The sequence below is a fragment of the Ranitomeya variabilis genome, chromosome 5 (genome assembly GCF_051348905.1).
Source record: "Ranitomeya variabilis isolate aRanVar5 chromosome 5, aRanVar5.hap1, whole genome shotgun sequence".
In the NCBI taxonomy this organism is placed as follows: domain Eukaryota; kingdom Metazoa; phylum Chordata; class Amphibia; order Anura; family Dendrobatidae; genus Ranitomeya; species Ranitomeya variabilis.
This window is the reverse complement of record NC_135236.1, coordinates 593657543-593683259: the sequence shown is the minus strand read 5'-3', so window position 1 is coordinate 593683259 and position 25717 is coordinate 593657543. Positions and strand designations below refer to the sequence as shown.

At 34.0% G+C, this 25717-nt stretch overlaps 22 non-coding genes across 22 annotated transcripts; all 22 read left to right on the top strand.

Moving 5' to 3' along the window:
* Positions 1-1201: 1201 nt before the first annotated feature.
* Positions 1202-1283, top strand: TRNAL-UAG (transfer RNA leucine (anticodon UAG)). The gene has a single exon. It is a non-coding gene; the product is annotated as a tRNA-Leu (tRNA).
* A 1674-nt stretch (positions 1284-2957) lies between these two features.
* Positions 2958-3039, top strand: TRNAL-UAG (transfer RNA leucine (anticodon UAG)). The gene has a single exon. It is a non-coding gene; the product is annotated as a tRNA-Leu (tRNA).
* A 231-nt stretch (positions 3040-3270) lies between these two features.
* TRNAL-AAG (transfer RNA leucine (anticodon AAG)) lies at positions 3271-3352 on the top strand. Its single transcript has one exon. It is a non-coding gene; the product is annotated as a tRNA-Leu (tRNA).
* A 941-nt stretch (positions 3353-4293) lies between these two features.
* On the top strand, positions 4294-4375 carry TRNAL-UAG (transfer RNA leucine (anticodon UAG)). Its single transcript has one exon. It is a non-coding gene; the product is annotated as a tRNA-Leu (tRNA).
* Positions 4376-5628: 1253 nt separating this feature from the next.
* TRNAL-UAG (transfer RNA leucine (anticodon UAG)) lies at positions 5629-5710 on the top strand. The gene has a single exon. It is a non-coding gene; the product is annotated as a tRNA-Leu (tRNA).
* Positions 5711-6964: 1254 nt separating this feature from the next.
* On the top strand, positions 6965-7046 carry TRNAL-UAG (transfer RNA leucine (anticodon UAG)). The gene has a single exon. It is a non-coding gene; the product is annotated as a tRNA-Leu (tRNA).
* Positions 7047-8300: 1254 nt separating this feature from the next.
* On the top strand, positions 8301-8382 carry TRNAL-UAG (transfer RNA leucine (anticodon UAG)). The gene has a single exon. It is a non-coding gene; the product is annotated as a tRNA-Leu (tRNA).
* Positions 8383-9636: 1254 nt separating this feature from the next.
* On the top strand, positions 9637-9718 carry TRNAL-UAG (transfer RNA leucine (anticodon UAG)). Its single transcript has one exon. It is a non-coding gene; the product is annotated as a tRNA-Leu (tRNA).
* A 231-nt stretch (positions 9719-9949) lies between these two features.
* TRNAL-AAG (transfer RNA leucine (anticodon AAG)) lies at positions 9950-10031 on the top strand. The gene has a single exon. It is a non-coding gene; the product is annotated as a tRNA-Leu (tRNA).
* Positions 10032-10963: 932 nt separating this feature from the next.
* TRNAL-UAG (transfer RNA leucine (anticodon UAG)) lies at positions 10964-11045 on the top strand. The gene has a single exon. It is a non-coding gene; the product is annotated as a tRNA-Leu (tRNA).
* A 1254-nt stretch (positions 11046-12299) lies between these two features.
* TRNAL-UAG (transfer RNA leucine (anticodon UAG)) lies at positions 12300-12381 on the top strand. The gene has a single exon. It is a non-coding gene; the product is annotated as a tRNA-Leu (tRNA).
* Positions 12382-13635: 1254 nt separating this feature from the next.
* On the top strand, positions 13636-13717 carry TRNAL-UAG (transfer RNA leucine (anticodon UAG)). Its single transcript has one exon. It is a non-coding gene; the product is annotated as a tRNA-Leu (tRNA).
* A 941-nt stretch (positions 13718-14658) lies between these two features.
* On the top strand, positions 14659-14740 carry TRNAL-UAG (transfer RNA leucine (anticodon UAG)). Its single transcript has one exon. It is a non-coding gene; the product is annotated as a tRNA-Leu (tRNA).
* A 231-nt stretch (positions 14741-14971) lies between these two features.
* Positions 14972-15053, top strand: TRNAL-AAG (transfer RNA leucine (anticodon AAG)). Its single transcript has one exon. It is a non-coding gene; the product is annotated as a tRNA-Leu (tRNA).
* Positions 15054-15994: 941 nt separating this feature from the next.
* Positions 15995-16076, top strand: TRNAL-UAG (transfer RNA leucine (anticodon UAG)). The gene has a single exon. It is a non-coding gene; the product is annotated as a tRNA-Leu (tRNA).
* A 231-nt stretch (positions 16077-16307) lies between these two features.
* TRNAL-UAG (transfer RNA leucine (anticodon UAG)) lies at positions 16308-16389 on the top strand. Its single transcript has one exon. It is a non-coding gene; the product is annotated as a tRNA-Leu (tRNA).
* A 941-nt stretch (positions 16390-17330) lies between these two features.
* TRNAL-UAG (transfer RNA leucine (anticodon UAG)) lies at positions 17331-17412 on the top strand. The gene has a single exon. It is a non-coding gene; the product is annotated as a tRNA-Leu (tRNA).
* Positions 17413-17643: 231 nt separating this feature from the next.
* TRNAL-UAG (transfer RNA leucine (anticodon UAG)) lies at positions 17644-17725 on the top strand. The gene has a single exon. It is a non-coding gene; the product is annotated as a tRNA-Leu (tRNA).
* Positions 17726-18979: 1254 nt separating this feature from the next.
* On the top strand, positions 18980-19061 carry TRNAL-UAG (transfer RNA leucine (anticodon UAG)). The gene has a single exon. It is a non-coding gene; the product is annotated as a tRNA-Leu (tRNA).
* Positions 19062-20315: 1254 nt separating this feature from the next.
* On the top strand, positions 20316-20397 carry TRNAL-AAG (transfer RNA leucine (anticodon AAG)). Its single transcript has one exon. It is a non-coding gene; the product is annotated as a tRNA-Leu (tRNA).
* Positions 20398-22704: 2307 nt separating this feature from the next.
* On the top strand, positions 22705-22786 carry TRNAL-UAG (transfer RNA leucine (anticodon UAG)). The gene has a single exon. It is a non-coding gene; the product is annotated as a tRNA-Leu (tRNA).
* Positions 22787-24356: 1570 nt separating this feature from the next.
* TRNAL-AAG (transfer RNA leucine (anticodon AAG)) lies at positions 24357-24438 on the top strand. The gene has a single exon. It is a non-coding gene; the product is annotated as a tRNA-Leu (tRNA).
* The last annotated feature ends 1279 nt before the right edge of the window (positions 24439-25717 follow it).

Genomic DNA, 25717 nt, shown 5'->3' with positions numbered 1-25717 from the left:
GAAAAATTAGCATATTTTTGTATGAGCGCGTGCTTTGCTTTTTTGGAAAAGACAAAAGATAGAATCATTGCTTTTTCCTTTTTGTTTAGAGACCTATCCATTTTCCACAATGCACAAGTTTAAAATGTAGTCAGATACACTAAACTTACTCTCAGGAAGCTTTTTTAATAATGCATTAGGTAGCATGGCCCAGCGGTCTAAGGCGCTGGATTAAGGCTCCAGTCTCTTCGGAGGCGTGGGTTCAAATCCCACTGCTGCCAGTATTATGAGGTTTTGAGAACCCTTTGATCTAATTCTGAGGATTTTGTATTTCCATGAGTGTGTGCATTTCTGTTTTGGAAAAGACAGTTTTAGACTTTAGTTTAGAGACTTACCTAAATTTGAACAGACTTGTGGGTTCAAATGCCACTAGTATGAGTTCTTTTAAACCTTTTTATCTTATTCTTATAATTATGCTAACATGCAAAATTAGCATATGCTTTAAACCCACTGCTGCCAGTATTATGAGTTCTTGAAATGTTTTTGTACTTATTCTTATGATTTTGCTAACATGCAAATTAGCATGTGATTTAATCTTCTTTTGTATTTGCATGATTTTCCAGTTTTCAGTTCAGATAAAGACTGTTGAAAGAATCCTTGCTTTTTTCTAATGTTTAGAGACATGCCCATTCAAATCCCACTGCTGCCATTATTATGAGGTTTTGAGAACCCTTTGATCTAATTCTTATGATTTTGTATTTTCATGAGTGTGTTAATTTCTGTTTAGGAAAAGACAGTTGAAAGAATCATTGATTTTTCCTATTGTTAAGAGACTTACCCATATTCCAACAGACTTGTGAGTTCAAATCCCACTGCTGCCACTAGTATGAGTTCTTTTAAACCTTTTTATCTCATTCTTATAATTATGCTAACATGCAAAATTAGCATATGCTTTAATCTCACTGCTGCCAGTATTATGAGATCTTGAAATGTTTTTGTACTTATTCTTATGATTTTGCTAGCATGCAAATTAGCATGTGATATAATCTTCTTTTGTATTTGTATGATTTAGCAGTTTTCAGTTAAGATAAAGACCGTTGATAGAATCTTTGTTTTTGCCTAATGTTTAGAGACATGCCCATTTTCCAAAATGTACTAATTTTAAATGTTGTCAAATGTACTTCACTTTCTCTAAGGAAGCTTAATTATCCATGCTGTTTAAGGTAGCATGGCCGAGTGGTCTAAGGCGCTGGATTTAGGCTCCAGTCTCTTTGGAGGTGTGGGTTCAAATCCCACTGCTGCCAACATACTGAGGTTTTGAAAACCTTTTCAGCTTATATTTATGATTTTGCTAATAGAAAAATTAGCATATTTTTGTATGAGCGCGTGCTTTGCTTTTTTGGAAAAGACAAAAGATAGAATCATTGCTTTTTCCTTTTTGTTTAGAGACCTATCCATTTTCCACAATGCACAAGTTTAAAATGTAGTCAGATACACTAAACTTACTCTCAGGAAGCTCTTTTAATGATGCATTGGGTAACATGGCCGAGTGGTCTAAGGCGCTGGCTCCAGTCTCTTCGGAGGCGTGGGTTCAAATCCCACTGCTGCCAGTATTATGAGGTTTTGAGAACCCTTTGATCTAATTCTGAGGATTTTGTATTTCCATGAGTGTGTGCATTTCTGTTTTGGAAAAGACAGTTTTAGACTTTAGTTTAGAGACTTACCTAAATTTTAACAGACTTGTGGGTTCAAATGCCACTAGTATGAGTTCTTTTAAACCTTTTTATCTTATTCTTATAATTATGCTAACATGCAAAATTAGCATATGCTTTAAACCCACTGCTGCCAGTATTATGAGTTCTTGAAATGTTTTTGTACTTATTCTTATGATTTTGCTAACATGCAAATTAGCATGTGATTTAATCTTCTTTTGTATTTGCATGATTTTCCAGTTTTCAGTTCAGATAAAGACTGTTGAAAGAATCCTTGCTTTTTTCTAATGTTTAGAGACATGCCCATTCAAATCCCACTGCTGCCATTATTATGAGGTTTTGAGAACCCTTTGATCTAATTCTGAGGATTTTGTATTTCCATGAGTGTGTGCATTTCTGTTTTGGAAAGACAGTTATAGACTTTAGTTTAGAGACTTACCTAAATTTTAACAGACTTGTGGGTTCAAATGCCACTAGTATGAGTTCTTTTAAACCTTTTTATCTTATTCTTATAATTATGCTAACATGCAAAATTAGCATATGCTTGAAACCCACTGCTGCCAGTATTATGAGTTCTTGAAATGTTTTTGTACTTATTCTTATGATTTTGCTAACATGCAAATTAGCATGTGATTTAATCTTCTTTTGTATTTGCATGATTTTCCAGTTTTCAGTTCAGATAAAGACTGTTGAAAGAATCCTTGCTTTTTTCTAATGTTTAGAGACATGCCCATTCAAATCCCACTGCTGCCATTATTATGAGGTTTTGAGAACCCTTTGATCTAATTCTTATGATTTTGTATTTTCATGAGTGTGTTAATTTCTGTTTAGGAAAAGACAGTTGAAAGAATCATTGATTTTTCCTATTGTTAAGAGACTTACCCATATTCCAACAGACTTGTGAGTTCAAATCCCACTGCTGCCACTAGTATGAGTTCTTTTAAACCTTTTTATCTCATTCTTATAATTATGCTAACATGCAAAATTAGCATATGCTTTAATCTCACTTCTGCCAGTATTATGAGATCTTGAAATGTTTTTGTACTTATTCTTATGATTTTGCTAGCATGCAAATTAGCATGTGATATAATCTTCTTTTGTATTTGTATGATTTAGCAGTTTTCAGTTAAGATAAAGACCGTTGATAGAATCTTTGTTTTTGCCTAATGTTTAGAGACATGCCCATTTTCCAAAATGTACTAATTTTAAATGTTGTCAAATGTACTTCACTTTCTCTAAGGAAGCTTAATTATCCATGCTGTTTAAGGTAGCATGGCCGAGTGGTCTAAGGCGCTGGATTTAGGCTCCAGTCTCTTTGGAGGCGTGGGTTCAAATCCCACTGCTGCCAACATATTGAGATTTTGAAAACCTTTTCAGCTTATATTTATGATTTTGCTAACAGAAAAATTAGCATATTTTTGTATGAGTGCGTGCTTTGCTTTTTTGGAAAAGACAAAAGATAGAATCATTGCTTTTTCCTTTTTGTTTAGAGACCTATCCATTTTCCACAATGCACAAGTTTAAAATGTAGTCAGATACACTAAACTTACTCTAAGGAAGCTCTTTTAATGATGCATTAGGTAGCATGGCCGAGCGGTCTAAGGCGCTGGATTAAGGCTCCAGTCTCTTCGGAGGCGTGGGTTCAAATCCCACTGCTGCCAGTATTATGAGGTTTTGAGAACCCTTTGATCTAATTCTGAGGATTTTGTATTTCCATGAGTGTGTGCATTTCTGTTTTGGAAAAGACAGTTTTAGACTTTAGTTTAGAGACTTACCTAAATTTTAACAGACTTGTGGGTTCAAATGCCACTAGTATGAGTTCTTTTAAACCTTTTTATCTTATTCTTATAATTATGCTAACATGCAAAATTAGCATATGCTTTAAACCCACTGCTGCCAGTATTATGAGATCTTGAAATGTTTTTGTACTTATTCTTATGATTTTGCTAACATGCAAATTAGCATGTGATTTAATCTTCTTTTGTATTTGCATGATTTTCTAGTTTTCAGTTCAGATAAAGACTGTTGAAAGAATCCTTGCTTTTTTCTAATGTTTAGAGACATGCCCATTCAAATCCCACTGCTGCCATTATTATGAGGTTTTGAGAACCCTTTGATCTAATTCTTATGATTTTGTATTTTCATGAGTGTGTTAATTTCTGTTTAGGAAAAGACAGTTGAAAGAATCATTGATTTTTCCTATTGTTAAGAAACTTACCCATATTCCAACAGACTTGTGAGTTCAAATCCCACTGCTGCCACTAGTATGAGTTCTTTTAAACCTTTTTATCTTATTCTTATAATTATGCTAACATGCAAAATTAGCATATGCTTTAATCTCACTGCTGCCAGTATTATGAGATCTTGAAATGTTTTTGTACTTATTCTTATGATTTTGCTAGCATGCAAATTAGCATGTGATATAATCTTCTTTTGTATTTGTATGATTTAGCAGTTTTCAGTTAAGATAAAGACCGTTGATAGAATCTTTGTTTTTGCCTAATGTTTAGAGACATGCCCATTTTCCAAAATGTACTAATTTTAAATGTTGTCAAATGTACTTCACTTTCTCTAAGGAAGCTTAATTATCCATGCTGTTTAAGGTAGCATGGCCGAGTGGTCTAAGGCGCTGGATTTAGGCTCCAGTCTCTTTGGAGGCGTGGGTTCAAATCCCACTGCTGCCAACATATTGAGGTTTTGAAAACCTTTTCAGCTTATATTTATGATTTTGCTAACAGAAAAATTAGCATATTTTTGTATGAGTGCGTGCTTTGCTTTTTTGGAAAAGACAAAAGATAGAATCATTGCTTTTTCCTTTTTGTTTAGAGACCTATCCATTTTCCACAATGCACAAGTTTAAAATGTAGTCAGATACACTAAACTTTCTCTCAGGAAGCTCTTTTAATGATGCATTAGGTAGCATGGCCGAGCGGTCTAAGGTGCTGGATTAAGGCTCCAGTCTCTTCGGAGGCGTGGGTTCAAATCCCACTGCTGCCAGTATTATGAGGTTTTGAGAACCCTTTGATCTAATTCTGAGGATTTTGTATTTCCATGAGTGTGTGCATTTCTGTTTTGGAAAAGACAGTTTTAGACTTTAGTTTAGAGACTTACCTAAATTTTAACAGACTTGTGGGTTCAAATGCCACTAGTATGAGTTCTTTTAAACCTTTTTATCTTATTCTTATAATTATGCTAACATGCAAAATTAGCATATGCTTTAAACCCACTGCTGCCAGTATTATGAGATCTTGAAATGTTTTTGTACTTATTCTTATGATTTTGCTAACATGCAAATTAGCATGTGATTTAATCTTCTTTTGTATTTGCATGATTTTCCAGTTTTCAGTTCAGATAAAGACTGTTGAAAGAATCCTTGCTTTTTTCTAATGTTTAGAGACATGCCCATTCAAATCCCACTGCTGCCATTATTATGAGGTTTTGAGAACCCTTTGATCTAATTCTTATGATTTTGTATTTTCATGAGTGTGTTAATTTCTGTTTAGGAAAAGACAGTTGAAAGAATCATTGATTTTTCCTATTGTTAAGAGACTTACCCATATTCCAACAGACTTGTGAGTTCAAATCCCACTGCTGCCACTAGTATGAGTTCTTTTAAACCTTTTTATCTCATTCTTATAATTATGCTAACATGCAAAATTAGCATATGCTTTAATCTCACTGCTGCCAGTATTATGAGATCTTGAAATGTTTTTGTACTTATTCTTATGATTTTGCTAGCATGCAAATTAGCATGTGATATAATCTTCTTTTGTATTTGTATGATTTAGCAGTTTTCAGTTAAGATAAAGACTGTTGATAGAATCTTTGTTTTTGCCTAATGTTTAGAGATATGCCCATTTTCCAAAATGTACTAATTTTAAATGTTGTCAAATGTACTTCACTTTCTCTAAGGAAGCTTAATTATCATGCTGTTTAAGGTAGCATGGCCGAGTGGTCTAAGGCGCTGGATTTAGGCTCCAGTCTCTTTGGAGGCGTGGGTTCAAATCCCACTGCTGCCAACATGTTGAGGTTTTGAAAACCTTTTCAGCTTATATTTATGATTTTGCTAATAGAAAAATTAGCATATTTTTGTATGAGTGCGTGCTTTGCTTTTTTGGAAAAGACAAAAGATAGAATCATTGCTTTTTCCTTTTTGTTTAGAGACCTATCCATTTTCCACAATGCACAAGTTTAAAATGTAGTCAGATACACTAAACTTTCTCTCAGGAAGCTCTTTTAATGATGCATTAGGTAGCATGGCCGAGCGGTCTAAGGTGCTGGATTAAGGCTCCAGTCTCTTCGGAGGCGTGGGTTCAAATCCCACTGCTGCCAGTATTATGAGATTTTGAGAACCCTTTGATCTAATTCTGAGGATTTTGTATTTCCATGAGTGTGTGCATTTCTGTTTTGGAAAAGACAGTTTTAGACTTTAGTTTAGAGACTTACCTAAATTTTAACAGACTTGTGGGTTCAAATGCCACTAGTATGAGTTCTTTTAAACATTTTTATCTTATTCTTATAATTATGCTAACATGCAAAATTAGCATATGCTTTAAACCCACTGCTGCCAGTATTATGAGTTCTTGAAATGTTTTTGTACTTATTCTTATGATTTTGCTAACATGCAAATTAGCATGTGATTTAATCTTCTTTTGTATTTGCATGATTTTCCAGTTTTCAGTTCAGATAAAGACTGTTGAAAGAATCCTTGCTTTTTTCTAATGTTTAGAGACATGCCCATTCAAATCCCACTGCTGCCATTATTATGAGGTTTTGAGAACCCTTTGATCTAATTCTTATGATTTTGTATTTTCATGAGTGTGTTAATTTCTGTTTAGGAAAAGACAGTTGAAAGAATCATTGATTTTTCCTATTGTTAAGAGACTTACCCATATTCCAACAGACTTGTGAGTTCAAATCCCACTGCTGCCACTAGTATGAGTTCTTTTAAACCTTTTTATCTCATTCTTATAATTATGCTAACATGCAAAATTAGCATATGCTTTAATCTCACTTCTGCCAGTATTATGAGATCTTGAAATGTTTTTGTACTTATTCTTATGATTTTGCTAGCATGCAAATTAGCATGTGATATAATCTTCTTTTGTATTTGTATGATTTAGCAGTTTTCAGTTAAGATAAAGACCGTTGATAGAATCTTTGTTTTTGCCTAATGTTTAGAGACATGCCCATTTTCCAAAATGTACTAATTTTAAATGTTGTCAAATGTACTTCACTTTCTCTAAGGAAGCTTAATTATCCATGCTGTTTAAGGTAGCATGGCCGAGTGGTCTAAGGCGCTGGATTTAGGCTCCAGTCTCTTTGGAGGCGTGGGTTCAAATCCCACTGCTGCCAACATATTGAGGTTTTGAAAACCTTTTCAGCTTATATTTATGATTTTGCTAACAGAAAAATTAGCATATTTTTGTATGAGTGCGTGCTTTGCTTTTTTGGAAAAGACAAAAGATAGAATCATTGCTTTTTCCTTTTTGTTTAGAGACCTATCCATTTTCCACAATGCACAAGTTTAAAATGTAGTCAGATACACTAAACTTACTCTAAGGAAGCTCTTTTAATGATGCATTAGGTCGCATGGCCGAGCGGTCTAAGTCGCTGGATTAAGGCTCCAGTCTCTTCGGAGGCGTGTGTTCAAATCCCACTGCTGCCAGTATTATGAGGTTTTGAGAACCCTTTGATCTAATTCTGAGGATTTTGTATTTCCATGAGTGTGTGCATTTCTGCTTTGGAAAAGACAGTTTTAGACTTTAGTTTAGAGACTTACCTAAATTTTAACAGACTTGTGGGTTCAAATGCCACTAGTATGAGTTCTTTTAAACCTTTTTATCTTATTCTTATAATTATGCTAACATGCAAAATTAGCATATGCTTTAAACCCACTGCTGCCAGTATTATGAGTTCTTGAAATGTTTTTGTACTTATTCTTATGATTTTGCTAACATGCACATTAGCATGTGATTTAATCTTCTTTTGTATTTGCATGATTTTCCAGTTTTCAGTTCAGATAAAGACTGTTGAAAGAATCCTTGCTTTTTTCTAATGTTTAGAGACATGCCCATTCAAATCCCACTGCTGCCATTATTATGAGGTTTTGAGAACCCTTTGATCTAATTCTTATGATTTTGTATTTTCATGAGTGTGTTAATTTCTGTTTAGGAAAAGACAGTTGAAAGAATCATTGATTTTTCCTATTGTTAAGAGACTTACCCATATTCCAACAGACTTGTGAGTTCAAATCCCACTGCTGCCACTAGTATGAGTTCTTTTAAACCTTTTTATCTCATTCTTATAATTATGCTAACATGCAAAATTAGCATATGCTTTAATCTCACTGCTGCCAGTATTATGAGATCTTGAAATGTTTTTGTACTTATTCTTATGATTTTGCTAGCATGCAAATTAGCATGTGATATAATCTTCTTTTGTATTTGTATGATTTAGCAGTTTTCAGTTAAGATAAAGACCGTTGATAGAATCTTTGTTTTTGCCTAATGTTTAGAGACATGACCATTTTCCAAAATGTACTAATTTTAAATGTTGTCAAATGTACTTCACTTTCTCTAAGGAAGCTTAATTAACCATGCTGTTTAAGGTAGCATGGCCGAGTGGTCTAAGGCGCTGGATTTAGGCTCCAGTCTCTTTGGAGGCGTGGGTTCAAATCCCACTGCTGCCAACATATTGAGGTTTTGAAAACCCTTTCAGCTTATATTTATGATTTTGCTAATAGAAAAATTAGCATATTTTTGTATGAGCGCGTGCTTTGCTTTTTTGGAAAAGACAAAAGATAGAATCATTGCTTTTTCCTTTTTGTTTAGAGACCTATCCATTTTCCACAATGCACAAGTTTAAAATGTAGTCAGATACACTAAACTTACTCTCAGGAAGCTCTTTTAATGATGCATTAGGTAGCATGGCCGAGCAGTCTAAGGCGCTGGATTAAGGCTCCAGTCTCTTCGGAGGCGTGTGTTCAAATCCCACTGCTGCCAGTATTATGAGGTTTTGAGAACCCTTTGATCTAATTCTGAGGATTTTGTATTTCCATGAGTGTGTGCATTTCTGTTTTGGAAAAGACAGTTTTAGACTTTAGTTTAGAGACTTATCTAAATTTTAACAGACTTGTGGGTTCAAATGCCACTAGTATGAGTTCTTTTAAACCTTTTTATCTTATTCTTATAATTATGCTAACATGCAAAATTAGCATATGCTTTAAACCCACTGCTGCCAGTATTATGAGATCTTGAAATGTTTTTGTACTTATTCTTATGATTTTGCTAACATGCAAATTAGCATGTGATTTAATCTTCTTTTGTATTTGCATGATTTTCTAGTTTTCAGTTCAGATAAAGACTGTTGAAAGAATCCTTGCTTTTTTCTAATGTTTAGAGACATGCCCATTCAAATCCCACTGCTGCCATTATTATGAGGTTTTGAGAACCCTTTGATCTAATTCTTATGATTTTGTATTTTCATGAGTGTGTTAGTTTCTGTTTAGGAAAAGACAGTTGAAAGAATCATTGATTTTTCCTATTGTTAAGAGGCTTACCCATATTCCAACAGACTTGTGAGTTCAAATCCCACTGCTGCCACTAGTATGAGTTCTTTTAAACCTTTTTATCTAATTCTTATAATTATGCTAACATGCAAAATTAGCATATGCTTTAATCTCACTGCTGCCAGTATTATGAGATCTTGAAATGTTTTTGTACTTATTCTTATGATTTTGCTAGCATGCAAATTAGCATGTGATATAATCTTCTTTTGTATTTGTATGATTTAGCAGTTTTCAGTTAAGATAAAGACCGTTGATAGAATCTTTGTTTTTGCCTAATGTTTAGAGACATGCCCATTTTCCAAAATGTACTAATTTTAAATGTTGTCAAATGTACTTCACTTTCTCTAAGGAAGCTTAATTAACCATGCTGTTTAAGGTAGCATGGCCGAGTGGTCTAAGGCGCTGGATTTAGGCTCCAGTCTCTTTGGAGGCGTGGGTTCAAATCCCACTGCTGCCAACATATTGAGGTTTTGAAAACCTTTTCAGCTTATATTTATGATTTTGCTAATAGAAAAATTAGCATATTTTTGTATGAGTGCGTGCTTTGCTTTTTTGGAAAAGACAAAAGATAGAATCATTGCTTTTTCCTTTTTGTTTAGAGACCTATCCATTTTCCACAATGCACAAGTTTAAAATGTAGTCAGATACACTAAACTTACTCTCAGGAAGCTCTTTTAATGATGCATTAGGTAGCATGGCCGAGCGGTCTAAGGCGCTGGATTAAGGCTCCAGTCTCTTCGGAGGCGTGGGTTCAAATCCCACTGCTGCCAGTATTATGAGGTTTTGAGAACCCTTTGATCTAATTCTGAGGATTTTGTATTTCCATGAGTGTGTGCATTTCTGTTTTGGAAAAGACAGTTTTAGACTTTAGTTTAGAGACTTATCTAAATTTTAACAGACTTGTGGGTTCAAATGCCACTAGTATGAGTTCTTTTAAACCTTTTTATCTTATTCTTATAATTATGCTAACATGCAAAATTAGCATATGCTTTAAACCCACTGCTGCCAGTATTATGAGTTCTTGAAATGTTTTTGTACTTATTCTTATGATTTTGCTAACATGCAAATTAGCATGTGATTTAATCTTCTTTTGTATTTGCATGATTTTCCAGTTTTCAGTTCAGATAAAGACTGTTGAAAGAATCCTTGCTTTTTTCTAATGTTTAGAGACATGCCCATTCAAATCCCACTGCTGCCATTATTATGAGGTTTTGAGAACCCTTTGATCTAATTCTTATGATTTTGTATTTTCATGAGTGTGTTAATTTCTGTTTAGGAAAAGACAGTTGAAAGAATCATTGATTATTCCTATTGTTAAGAGACTTACCCATATTCCAACAGACTTGTGAGTTCAAATGCCACTAGTATGAGTTCTTTTAAACCTTTTTATCTCATTCTTATAATTATGCTAACATGCAAAATTAGCATATGCTTTAATCTCACTGCTGCCAGTATTATGAGATCTTGAAATGTTTTTGTACTTATTCTTATGATTTTGCTAGCATGCAAATTAGCATGTGATATAATTTTCTTTTGTATTTGTATGATTTAGCAGTTTTCAGTTAAGATAAAGACCGTTGATAGAATCTTTGTTTTTGCCTAATGTTTAGAGACATGCCCATTTTCCAAAATGTACTAATTTTAAATGTTGTCAAATGTACTTCACTTTCTCTAAGGAAGCTTAATTAACCATGCTGTTTAAGGTAGCATGGCCGAGTGGTCTAAGGCGCTGGATTTAGGCTCCAGTCTCTTTGGAGGCGTGGGTTCAAATCCCACTGCTGCCAACATATTGAGGTTTTGAAAACCTTTTCAGCTTATATTTATGATTTTGCTAATAGAAAAATTAGCATATTTTTGTATGAGTGCGTGCTTTGCTTTTTTGGAAAAGACAAAAGATAGAATCATTGCTTTTTCCTTTTTGTTTAGAGACCTATCCATTTTCCACAATGCACAAGTTTAAAATGTAGTCAGATACACTAAACTTACTCTCAGGAAGCTCTTTTAATGATGCATTAGGTAGCATGGCCGAGCGGTCTAAGGCACTGGATTAAGGCTCCAGTCTCTTCGGAGGCGTGGGTTCAAATCCCACTGCTGCCAGTATTATGAGGTTTTGAGAACCCTTTGATCTAATTCTGAGGATTTTGTATTTCCATGAGTGTGTGCATTTCTGTTTTGGAAAAGACAGTTTTAGACTTTAGTTTAGAGACTTACCTAAATTTTAACAGACTTGTGGGTTCAAATGCCACTAGTATGAGTTCTTTTAAACCTTTTTATCTTATTCTTATAATTATGCTAACATGCAAAATTAGCATATGCTTTAAACCCACTGCTGCCAGTATTATGAGTTCTTGAAATGTTTTTGTACTTATTCTTATGATTTTGCTAACATGCACATTAGCATGTGATTTAATCTTCTTTTGTATTTGCATGATTTTCCAGTTTTCAGTTCAGATAAAGACTGTTGAAAGAATCCTTGCTTTTTTCTAATGTTTAGAGACATGCCCATTCAAATCCCACTGCTGCCATTATTATGAGGTTTTGAGAACCCTTTGATCTAATTCTTATGATTTTGTATTTTCATGAGTGTGTTAATTTCTGTTTAGGAAAAGACAGTTGAAAGAATCATTGATTTTTCCTATTGTTAAGAGACTTACCCATATTCCAACAGACTTGTGAGTTCAAATCCCACTGCTGCCACTAGTATGAGTTCTTTTAAACCTTTTTATCTCATTCTTATAATTATGCTAACATGCAAAATTAGCATATGCTTTAATCTCACTGCTGCCAGTATTATGAGATCTTGAAATGTTTTTGTACTTATTCTTATGATTTTGCTAGCATGCAAATTAGCATGTGATATAATCTTCTTTTGTATTTGTATGATTTAGCAGTTTTCAGTTAAGATAAAGACCGTTGATAGAATCTTTGTTTTTGCCTAATGTTTAGAGACATGACCATTTTCCAAAATGTACTAATTTTAAATGTTGTCAAATGTATTTCACTTTCTCTAAGGAAGCTTAATTAACCATGCTGTTTAAGGTAGCATGGCCGAGTGGTCTAAGGCGCTGGATTTAGGCTCCAGTCTCTTTGGAGGCGTGGGTTCAAATCCCACTGCTGCCAACATATTGAGGTTTTGAAAACCTTTTCAGCTTATATTTATGATTTTGCTAATAGAAAAATTAGCATATTTTTGTATGAGCGCGTGCTTTGCTTTTTTGGAAAAGACAAAAGATAGAATCATTGCTTTTTCCTTTTTGTTTAGAGACCTATCCATTTTCCACAATGCACAAGTTTAAAATGTAGTCAGATACACTAAACTTACTCTCAGGAAGCTCTTTTAATGATGCATTAGGTAGCATGGCCGAGCAGTCTAAGGCGCTGGATTAAGGCTCCAGTCTCTTCGGAGGCGTGGGTTCAAATCCCACTGCTGCCAGTATTATGAGGTTTTGAGAACCCTTTGATCTAATTCTGAGGATTTTGTATTTCCATGAGTGTGTGCATTTCTGTTTTGGAAAAGACAGTTTTAGACTTTAGTTTAGAGACTTACCTAAATTTTAACAGACTTGTGGGTTCAAATGCCACTAGTATGAGTTCTTTTAAACCTTTTTATCTTATTCTTATAATTATGCTAACATGCAAAATTAGCATATGCTTTAAACCCACTGCTGCCAGTATTATGAGATCTTGAAATGTTTTTGTACTTATTCTTATGATTTTGCTAACATGCAAATTAGCATGTGATTTAATCTTCTTTTGTATTTGCATGATTTTCTAGTTTTCAGTTCAGATAAAGACTGTTGAAAGAATCCTTGCTTTTTTCTAATGTTTAGAGATATGCCCATTCAAATCCCACTGCTGCCATTATTATGAGGTTTTGAGAACCCTTTGATCTAATTCTTATGATTTTGTATTTTCATGAGTGTGTTAGTTTCTGTTTAGGAAAAGACAGTTGAAAGAATCATTGATTTTTCCTATTGTTAAGAGACTTACCCATATTCCAACAGACTTGTGAGTTCAAATCCCATTGCTGCCACTAGTATGAGTTCTTTTAAACCTTTTTATCTCATTCTTATAATTATGCTAACATGCAAAATTAGCATATGCTTTAATCTCACTGCTGCCAGTATTATGAGATCTTGAAATGTTTTTGTACTTATTCTTATGATTTTGCTAGCATGCAAATTAGCATGTGATATAATCTTCTTTTGTATTTGTATGATTTAGCAGTTTTCAGTTAAGATAAAGACCGTTGATAGAATCTTTGTTTTTGCCTAATGTTTAGAGACATGCCCATTTTCCAAAATGTACTAATTTTAAATGTTGTCAAATGTACTTCACTTTCTCTAAGGAAGCTTAATTAACCATGCTGTTTAAGGTAGCATGGCCGAGTGGTCTAAGGCGCTGGATTTAGGCTCCAGTCTCTTTGGAGGCGTGGGTTCAAATCCCACTGCTGCCAACATATTGAGGTTTTGAGAACCCTTTGATCTAATTCTGAGGATTTTGTATTTCCATGAGTGTGTGCATTTCTGTTTTGGAAAAGACAGTTTTAGACTTTAGTTTAGAGACTTACCTAAATTTTAACAGACTTGTGGGTTCAAATGCCACTAGTATGAGTTCTTTTAAACCTTTTTATCTTATTCTTATAATTATGCTAACATGCAAAATTAGCATATGCTTTAAACCCACTGCTGCCAGTATTATGAGTTCTTGAAATGTTTTTGTACTTATTCTTATGATTTTGCTAACATGCACATTAGCATGTGATTTAATCTTCTTTTGTATTTGCATGATTTTCCAGTTTTCAGTTCAGATAAAGACTGTTGAAAGAATCCTTGCTTTTTTCTAATGTTTAGAGACATGCCCATTCAAATCCCACTGCTGCCATTATTATGAGGTTTTGAGAACCCTTTGATCTAATTCTTATGATTTTGTATTTTCATGAGTGTGTTAATTTCTGTTTAGGAAAAGACAGTTGAAAGAATCATTGATTTTTCCTATTGTTAAGAGACTTACCCATATTCCAACAGACTTGTGAGTTCAAATCCCACTGCTGCCACTAGTATGAGTTCTTTTAAACCTTTTTATCTCATTCTTATAATTATGCTAACATGCAAAATTAGCATATGCTTTAATCTCACTGCTGCCAGTATTATGAGATCTTGAAATGTTTTTGTACTTATTCTTATGATTTTGCTAGCATGCAAATTAGCATGTGATATAATCTTCTTTTGTATTTGTATGATTTAGCAGTTTTCAGTTAAGATAAAGACCGTTGATAGAATCTTTGTTTTTGCCTAATGTTTAGAGACATGACCATTTTCCAAAATGTACTAATTTTAAATGTTGTCAAATGTATTTCACTTTCTCTAAGGAAGCTTAATTAACCATGCTGTTTAAGGTAGCATGGCCGAGTGGTCTAAGGCGCTGGATTTAGGCTCCAGTCTCTTTGGAGGCGTGGGTTCAAATCCCACTGCTGCCAACATATTGAGGTTTTGAAAACCTTTTCAGCTTATATTTATGATTTTGCTAATAGAAAAATTAGCATATTTTTGTATGAGTGCGTGCTTTGCTTTTTTGGAAAAGACAAAAGATAGAATCATTGCTTTTTCCTTTTTGTTTAGAGACCTATCCATTTTCCACAATGCACAAGTTTAAAATATAGTCAGATACACTAAACTTACTCTCAGGAAGCTCTTTTAATGATGCATTAGGTAGCATGGCCGAGCGGTCTAAGGCGCTGGATTAAGGCTCCAGTCTCTTCGGAGGCGTGGGTTCAAATCCCACTGCTGCCAGTATTATGAGGTTTTGAGAACCCTTTGATCTAATTCTGAGGATTTTGTATTTCCATGAGTGTGTGCATTTCTGTTTTGGAAAAGACAGTTTTAGACTTTAGTTTAGAGACTTACCTAAATTTTAACAGACTTGTGGGTTCAAATGCCACTAGTATGAGTTCTTTTAAACCTTTTTATCTTATTCTTATAATTATGCTAACATGCAAAATTAGCATATGCTTTAAACCCACTGCTGCCAGTATTATGAGTTCTTGAAATGTTTTTGTACTTATTCTTATGATTTTGCTAACATGCAAATTAGCATGTGATTAAATCTTCTTTTGTATTTGCATGATTTTCCAGTTTTCAGTTCAGATAAAGACTGTTGAAAGAATCCTTGCTTTTTTCTAATGTTTAGAGACATGCCCATTCAAATCCCACTGCTGCCATTATTATGAGGTTTTGAGAACCCTTTGATCTAATTCTTATGATTTTGTATTTTCATGAGTGTGTTAATTTCTGTTTAGGAAAAGACAGTTGAAAGAATCATTGATTTTTCCTATTGTTAAGAGACTTACCCATATTCCAACAGACTTGTGAGTTCAAATCCCACTGCTGCCACTAGTATGAGTTCTTTTAAACCTTTTTATCTCATTCTTATAATTATGCTAACATGCAAAATTAGCATATGCTTTAATCTCACTGCTGCCAGTATTATGAGATCTTGAAATGTTTTTGTACTTATTCTTATGATTTTGCTAGCATGCAAATTAGCATGTGATATAATTTTCTTTTGTATTTGTATGATTTAGCAGTTTTCAGTTAAGATAAAGACCGTTGATAGAATCTTTGTTTTTGCCTAATGTTTAGAGACATGCCCATTTTCCAAAATGTACTAATTTTAAATGTTGTCAAATGTACTTCACTTTCTATAAGGAAGCTTAACTAACCATGCTGTTTAAGGTAGCATGGCCGAGTGGTCTAAGGCGCTGGATTTAGGCTCCAGTCTCTTTGGAGGCGTGGGTTCAAATCCCACTGCTGCCAACATATTGAGGTTTTGAAAACCTTTTCAGCTTATATTTATGATTTTGCTAATAGAAAAATTAGCATATTTTTGTATGAGTGCGTGCTTTGCTTTTTTGGAAAAGACAAAAGATAGAATCATTGCTTTTTCCTTTTTGTTTAGAGACCTATCCATTTTCCACAATGCACAAGTTTAAAATGTAGTCAGATACACTAAACTTACTCTCAGGAAGCTCTTTTAATGATGCATTAGGTAGCATGGCCGAGTGGTCTAAGGCGTTGGATTTAGGCTCCAGTCTCTTTGGAGGCGTGGGTTCAAATCCCACTGCTGCCAGTGTTATGAGGTTTTGAGAACCCTTTGATCTAATTCTGAGGATTTTGTATTTCCATGAGTGTGTGCATTTCTGTTTTGGAAAAGACAGTTTTAGACTTTAGTTTAGAGACTTACCTAAATTTTAACAGACTTGTGGGTTCAAATGCCACTAGTATGAGTTCTTTTAAACCTTTTTATCTTATTCTTATAATTATGCTAACATGCAAAATTAGCATATGCTTTAAACCCACTGCTGCCAGTATTATGAGTTCTTGAAATGTTTTTGTACTTATTCTTATGATTTTGCTAACATGCAAATTAGCATGTGATTAAATCTTCTTTTGTATTTGCATGATTTTCCAGTTTTCAGTTCAGATAAAGACTGTTGAAAGAATCCTTGCTTTTTTCTAATGTTTAGAGACATGCCCATTCAAATCCCACTGCTGCCATTATTATGAGGTTTTGAGAACCCTTTGATCTAATTCTTATGATTTTGTATTTTCATGAGTGTGTTAATTTCTGTTTAGGAAAAGACAGTTGAAAGAATCATTGATTTTTCCTATTGTTAAGAGACTTACCCATATTCCAACAGACTTGTGAGTTCAAATCCCACTGCTGCCACTAGTATGAGTTCTTTTAAACCTTTTTATCTCATTCTTATAATTATGCTAACATGCAAAATTAGCATATGCTTTAATCTCACTGCTGCCAGTATTATGAGATCTTGAAATGTTTTTGTACTTATTCTTATGATTTTGCTAGCATGCAAATTAGCATGTGATATAATTTTCTTTTGTATTTGTATGATTTAGCAGTTTTCAGTTAAGATAAAGACCGTTGATAGAATCTTTGTTTTTGCCTAATGTTTAGAGACATGCCCATTTTCCAAAATGTACTAATTTTAAATGTTGTCAAATGTACTTCACTTTCTATAAGGAAGCTTAACTAACCATGCTGTTTAAGGTAGCATGGCCGAGTGGTCTAAGGCGCTGGATTTAGGCTCCAGTCTCTTTGGAGGCGTGGGTTCAAATCCCACTGCTGCCAACATATTGAGGTTTTGAAAACCTTTTCAGCTTATATTTATGATTTTGCTAATAGAAAAATTAGCATATTTTTGTATGAGTGCGTGCTTTGCTTTTTTGGAAAAGACAAAAGATAGAATCATTGCTTTTTCCTTTTTGTTTAGAGACCTATCCATTTTCCACAATGCACAAGTTTAAAATGTAGTCAGATACACTAAACTTACTCTCAGGAAGCTCTTTTAATGATGCATTAGGTAGCATGGCCGAGTGGTCTAAGGCGTTGGATTTAGGCTCCAGTCTCTTTGGAGGCGTGGGTTCAAATCCCACTGCTGCCAGTGTTATGAGGTTTTGAGAACCCTTTGATCTAATTCTGAGGATTTTGTATTTCCATGAGTGTGTGCATTTCTGTTTTGGAAAAGACAGTTTTAGACTTTAGTTTAGAGACTTACCTAAATTTTAACAGACTTGTGGGTTCAAATGCCACTAGTATGAGTTCTTTTAAACCTTTTTATCTTATTCTTATAATTATGCTAACATGCAAAATTAGCATATGCTTTAAACCCACTGCTGCCAGTATTATGAGTTCTTGAAATGTTTTTGTACTTATTCTTATGATTTTGCTAACATGCAAATTAGCATGTGATTAAATCTTCTTTTGTATTTGCATGATTTTCCAGTTTTCAGTTCAGATAAAGACTGTTGAAAGAATCCTTGCTTTTTTCTAATGTTTAGAGACATGCCCATTCAAATCCCACTGCTGCCATTATTATGAGGTTTTGAGAACCCTTTGATCTAATTCTTATGATTTTGTATTTTCATGAGTGTGTTAATTTCTGTTTAGGAAAAGACAGTTGAAAGAATCATTGATTTTTCCTATTGTTAAGAGACTTACCCATATTCCAACAGACTTGTGAGTTCAAATCCCACTGCTGCCACTAGTATGAGTTCTTTTAAACCTTTTTATCTCATTCTTATAATTATGCTAACATGCAAAATTAGCATATGCTTTAATCTCACTGCTGCCAGTATTATGAGATCTTGAAATGTTTTTGTACTTATTCTTATGATTTTGCTAGCATGCAAATTAGCATGTGATATAATTTTCTTTTGTATTTGTATGATTTAGCAGTTTTCAGTTAAGATAAAGACCGTTGATAGAATCTTTGTTTTTGCCTAATGTTTAGAGACATGCCCATTTTCCAAAATGTACTAATTTTAAATGTTGTCAAATGTACTTCACTTTCTATAAGGAAGCTTAACTAACCATGCTGTTTAAGGTAGCATGGCCGAGTGGTCTAAGGCGCTGTATTTAGGCTCCAGTCTCTTTGGAGGCGTGGGTTCAAATCCCACTGCTGCCAACATATTGAGGTTTTGAAAACCTTTTCAGCTTATATTTATGATTTTGCTAATAGAAAAATTAGCATATTTTTGTATGAGTGCGTGCTTTGCTTTTTTGGAAAAGACAAAAGATAGAATCATTGCTTTTTCCTTTTTGTTTAGAGACCTATCCATTTTCCACAATGCACAAGTTTAAAATGTAGTCAGATACACTAAACTTACTCTCAGGAAGCTCTTTTAATGATGCATTAGGTAGCATGGCCGAGTGGTCTAAGGCGTTGGATTTAGGCTCCAGTCTCTTTGGAGGCGTGGGTTCAAATCCCACTGCTGCCAGTATTATGAGGTTTTGAGAACACTTTGATCTAATTCTGAGGATTTTGTATTTCCATGAGTGTGTGCATTTCTGTTTTGGAAAAGACAGTTTTAGACTTTAGTTTAGAGACTTACCTAAATTTTAACAGACTTGTGGGTTCAAATGCCACTAGTATGAGTTCTTTTAAACCTTTTTATCTTATTCTTATAATTATGCTAACATGCAAAATTAGCATATGCTTTAAACCCACTGCTGCCAGTATTATGAGATCTTGAAATGTTTTTGTACTTATTCTTATGATTTTGCTAACATGCAAATTAGCATGTGATTTAATCTTCTTTTGTATTTGCATGATTTTGCAGTTTTCAGTTCAGATAAAGACTGTTGAAAGAATCCTTGCTTTTTTCTAATGTTTAGAGACATGCCCATTCAAATCCCACTGCTGCCATTATTATGAGGTTTTGAGAACCCTTTGATCTAATTCTTATGATTTTGTATTTTCATGAGTGTGTTAATTTCTGTTTAGGAAAAGACAGTTGAAAGAATCATTGATTTTTCCTATTGTTAAGAGACGTACCCATATTCCAACAGACTTGTGAGTTCAAATCCCACTGCTGCCACTAGTATGAGTTCTTTTAAACCTTTTTATCTCATTCTTATAATTATGCTAACATGCAAAATTAGCATATGCTTTAATCTCACTGCTGCCAGTATAATGAGATCTTGAAATGTTTTTGTACTTATTCTTATGATTTTGCTAGCATGCAAATTAGCATGTGATATAATCTTCTTTTGTATTTGTATGATTTAGCAGTTTTCAGTTAAGATAAAGACCGTTGATAGAATCTTTGTTTTTGCCTAATGTTTAGAGACATGCCCATTTTCCAAAATGTACTAATTTTAAATGTTGTCAAATGTACTTCACTTTCTCTAAGGAAGCTTAATTAACCATGCTGTTTAAGGTAGCATGGCCGAGTGGTCTAAGGTGCTGGATTTAGGCTTCAGTCTCTTTGGAGGCGTGGGTTCAAATCCCACTGCTGCCAACATATTGAGGTTTTGAAAACCTTTCCAGCTTATATTTATGATTTTGCTAATAGAAAAATTAGCATATTTTTGTATGAGTGCGTGCTTTGCTTTTTTGGAAAAGACAAAAGATAGAATCATTGCTTTTTCCTTTTTGTTTAGAGACCTATCCATTTTCCACAATGCACAAGTTTAAAATGTAGTCAGATACACTAAACTTACTCTAAGGAAGCTCTTTTAATGATGCATTAGGTAGCATGGCCGAGCGGTTTAAGGCGCTGGATTAAGGCTCCAGTCTCTTCGGAGGCGTGGGTTCAAATCCCACTGCTGCCAGTATTATGAGGTTTTGAGAACCCTTTGATCTAATTCTGAGGATTTTGTATTTCCATGAGTGTGTGCATTTCTGTTTTGGAAAAGACAGTTGAAAGAATCATTGATTGTTCCTATTGTTTAGAGACTTACCTAAATTTTAACAGACTTGTGGGTTCAAATGCCACTAGTATGAGTTCTTTTAAACCTTTTTATCTTATTCTTATAATTATGCTAACATGCAAAATTAGCATATGCTTTAAACCCACTGCTGCCAGTATTATGAGATCTTGAAATGTTTTTGTACTTATTCTTATGATTTTGCTAACATGCAAATTAGCATGTGATTTAATCTTCTTTTGTATTTGCATGATTTTCCAGTTTTCAGTTCAGATAAAGACTGTTGAAAGAATCCTTGCTTTTTTCTAATGTTTAGAGACATGCCCATTCAAATCCCACTGCTGCCATTATTATGAGGTTTTGAGAACCCTTTGATCTAATTCTTATGATTTTGTATTTTCATGAGTGTGTTAGTTTCTGTTTAGGAAAAGACAGTTGAAAGAATCATTGATTTTTCCTATTGTTAAGAGACTTACCCATATTCCAACAGACTTGTGAGTTCAAATCCCACTGCTGCCACTAGTATGAGTTCTTTTAAACCTTTTTATCTCATTCTTATAATTATGCTAACATGCAAAATTAGCATATGCTTTAATCTCACTGCTGCCAGTATTATGAGATCTTGAAATGTTTTTGTACTTATTCTTATGATTTTGCTAGCATGCAAATTAGCATGTGATATAATCTTCTTTTGTATTTGTATGATTTAGCAGTTTTCAGTTAAGATAAAGACCGTTGATAGAATCTTTGTTTTTGCCTAATGTTTAGAGACATGCCCATTTTCCAAAATGTACTAATTTTAAATGTTGTCAAATGTACTTAACTTTCTCTAAGGAAGCTTAATTAACCATGCTGTTTAAGGTAGCATGGCCGAGTGGTCTAAGGCGCTGGATTTAGGCTCCAGTCTCTTTGGAGGCGTGGGTCCAAATCCCACTGCTGCCAACATATTGAGGTTTTGAAAACCTTTTCAGCTTATATTTATGATTTTGCTAATAGAAAAATTAGCATATTTTTGTATGAGTGCGTGCTTTGCTTTTTTGGAAAAGACAAAAGATAGAATCATTGCTTGTTCCTTTTTGTTTAGAGACCTATCCATTTTCCACAATGCACAAGTTTAAAATGTAGTCAGATACACTAAACTTACTCTAAGGAAGCTCTTTTAATGATGCATTAGGTAGCATGGCCGAGCGGTCTAAGGCGCTGGATTAAGGCTCCAGTCTCTTCGGAGGTGTGGGTTAAAATCCCACTGCTGCCAGTATTATGAGGTTTTGAGAACCCTTTGATCTAATTCTGAGTATTTTGTATTTCCATGAGTGTGTGCATTTTTGTTTTGGAAAAGACAGTTGAAAGAATCATTGATTGTTCCTATTGTTTAGAGACTTACCTAAATTTTAACAGACTTGTGGGTTCAAATGCCACTAGTATGAGTTCTTTTAAACCTTTTTATCTTATTCTTATAATTATGCTAACATGCAAAATTAGCATATGCTTTAAACCCACTGCTGCCAGTATTATGAGATCTTGAAATGTTTTTGTACTTATTCTTATGATTTTGCTAACATGCAAATTAGCATGTGATTTAATCTTCTTTTGTATTTGCATGATTTTCTAGTTTTCAGTTCAGATAAAGACTGTTGAAAGAATCCTTGCTTTTTTCTAATGTTTAGAGACATGCCCATTCAAATCCCACTGCTGCCATTATTATGAGGTTTTGAGAACCCTTTGATCTAATTCTTATGATTTTGTATTTTCATGAGTGTGTTAGTTTCTGTTTAGGAAAAGACAGTTGAAAGAATCATTGATTTTTCCTATTGTTAAGAGACTTACCCATATTCCAACAGACTTGTGAGTTCAAATCCCACTGCTGCCACTAGTATGAGTTCTTTTAAACCTTTTTATCTCATTCTTATAATTATGCTAACATGCAAAATTAGCATATGCTTTAATCTCACTGCTGCCAGTATTATGAGATCTTGAAATGTTTTTGTACTTATTCTTATGATTTTGCTAGCATGCAAATTAGCATGTGATATAATCTTCTTTTGTATTTGTATGATTTAGCAGTTTTCAGTTAAGATAAAGACCGTTGATAGAATCTTTGTTTTTGCCTAATGTTTAGAGACATGCCCATTTTCCAAAATGTACTAATTTTAAATGTTGTCAAATGTACTTCACTTTCTCTAAGGAAGCTTAATTAACCATGCTGTTTAAGGTAGCATGGCCGAGTGGTCTAAGGCGCTGGATTTAGGCTCCAGTCTCTTTGGAGGCGTGGGTTCAAATCCCACTGCTGCCAACATATTGAGGTTTTGAAAACCTTTTCAGCTTATATTTATGATTTTGCTAATAGAAAAATTAGCATATTTTTGTATGAGTGCGTGCTTTGCTTTTTTGGAAAAGACAAAAGATAGAATCATTGCTTTTTCCTTTTTGTTTAGAGACCTATCCATTTTCCACAATGCACAAGTTTAAAATGTAGTCAGATACACTAAACTTACTCTCAGGAAGCTCTTTTAATGATGCATTAGGTAGCATGGCCGAGCGGTCTAAGGCACTGGATTAAGGCTCCAGTCTCTTCGGAGGCGTGGGTTCAAATCCCACTGCTGCCAGTATTATGAGGTTTTGAGAACCCTTTGATCTAATTCTGAGGATTTTGTATTTCCATGAGTGTGTGCATTTCTGTTTTGGAAAAGACAGTTTTAGACCTTAGTTTAGAGACTTACCTAAATTTTAACAGACTTGTGGGTTCAAATGCCACTAGTATGAGTTCTTTTAAACCTTTTTATCTTATTCTTATAATTATGCTAACATGCAAAATTAGCATATGCTTTAAACCCACTGCTGCCAGTATTATGAGATCTTGAAATGTTTTTGTACTTATTCTTATGATTTTGCTAACATGCAAATTAGCATGTGATTTAATCTTCTTTTGTATTTGCATGATTTTCTAGTTTTCAGTTCAGATAAAGACTGTTGAAAGAATCCTTGCTTTTTTCTAATGTTTAGAGACATGCCCATTCAAATCCCACTGCTGCCATTATTATGAGGTTTTGAGAACCCTTTGATCTAATTCTTATGATTTTGTATTTTCATGAGTGTGTTAGTTTCTGTTTAGGAAAAGACAGTTGAAAGAATCATTGATTTTTCCTATTGTTAAGAGACTTACCCATATTCCAACAGACTTGTGAGTTCAAATCCCACTGCTGCCACTAGTATGAGTTCTTTTAAACCTTTTTATCTCATTCTTATAATTATGCTAACATGCAAAATTAGCATATGCTTTAATCTCACTGCTGCCAGTATTATGAGATCTTGAAATGTTTTTTTACTTATTCTTATGATTTTGCTAGCATGCAAATTAGCATGTTATATAATCTTCTTTTGTATTTGTATGATTTAGCAGTTTTCAGTTAAGATAAAGACCGTTGATAGAATCTTTGTTTTTGCCTAATGTTTAGAGACATGCCCATTTTCCAAAATGTACTAATTTTAAATGTTGTCAAATGTACTTCACTTTCTATAAGGAAGCTTAACTAACCATGCTGTTTAAGGTAGCATGGCCGAGTGGTCTAAGGCGCTGGATTTAGGCTCCAGTCTCTTTGGTGGAGGCGTGGGTTCAAATCCCACTGCTGCCAACATATTGAGGTTTTGAAAACCTTTTCAGCTTATATTTATGATTTTGCTAATAGAAAAATTAGCATATTTTTGTATGAGTGCGTGCTTTGCTTTTTTGGAAAAGACAAAAGATAGAATCATTGCTTTTTCCTTTTTGTTTAGAGACCTATCCATTTTCCACAATGCACAAGTTTAAAATGTAGTCAGATACACTAAACTTACTCTAAGGAAGCTCTTTTAATGATGCATTAGGTAGCATGGCCGAGCGGTTTAAGGCGCTGGATTAAGGCTCCAGTCTCTTCGGAGGCGTGGGTTCAAATCCCACTGCTGCCAGTATTATGAGGTTTTGAGAACCCTTTGATCTAATTCTGAGGATTTTGTATTTCCATGAGTGTGTGCATTTCTGTTTTGGAAAAGACAGTTGAAAGAATCATTGATTGTTCCTATTGTTTAGAGACTTACCTAAATTTTAACAGACTTGTGGGTTCAAATGCCACTAGTATGAGTTCTTTTAAACCTTTTTATCTTATTCTTATAATTATGCTAACATGCAAAATTAGCATATGCTTTAAACCCACTGCTGCCAGTATTATGAGATCTTGAAATGTTTTTGTACTTATTCTTATGATTTTGCTAACATGCAAATTAGCATGTGATTTAATCTTCTTTTGTATTTGCATGATTTTCCAGTTTTCAGTTCAGATAAAGACTGTTGAAAGAATCCTTGCTTTTTTCTAATGTTTAGAGACATGCCCATTCAAATCCCACTGCTGCCATTATTATGAGGTTTTGAGAACCCTTTGATCTAATTCTTATGATTTTGTATTTTCATGAGTGTGTTAGTTTCTGTTTAGGAAAAGACAGTTGAAAGAATCATTGATTTTTCCTATTGTTAAGAGACTTACCCATATTCCAACAGACTTGTGAGTTCAAATCCCACTGCTGCCACTAGTATGAGTTCTTTTAAACCTTTTTATCTCATTCTTATAATTATGCTAACATGCAAAATTAGCATATGCTTTAATCTCACTGCTGCCAGTATTATGAGATCTTGAAATGTTTTTGTACTTATTCTTATGATTTTGCTAGCATGCAAATTAGCATGTGATATAATCTTCTTTTGTATTTGTATGATTTAGCAGTTTTCAGTTAAGATAAAGACCGTTGATAGAATCTTTGTTTTTGCCTAATGTTTAGAGACATGCCCATTTTCCAAAATGTACTAATTTTAAATGTTGTCAAATGTACTTAACTTTCTCTAAGGAAGCTTAATTAACCATGCTGTTTAAGGTAGCATGGCCGAGTGGTCTAAGGCGCTGGATTTAGGCTCCAGTCTCTTTGGAGGCGTGGGTCCAAATCCCACTGCTGCCAACATATTGAGGTTTTGAAAACCTTTTCAGCTTATATTTATGATTTTGCTAATAGAAAAATTAGCATATTTTTGTATGAGTGCGTGCTTTGCTTTTTTGGAAAAGACAAAAGATAGAATCATTGCTTGTTCCTTTTTGTTTAGAGACCTATCCATTTTCCACAATGCACAAGTTTAAAATGTAGTCAGATACACTAAACTTACTCTAAGGAAGCTCTTTTAATGATGCATTAGGTAGCATGG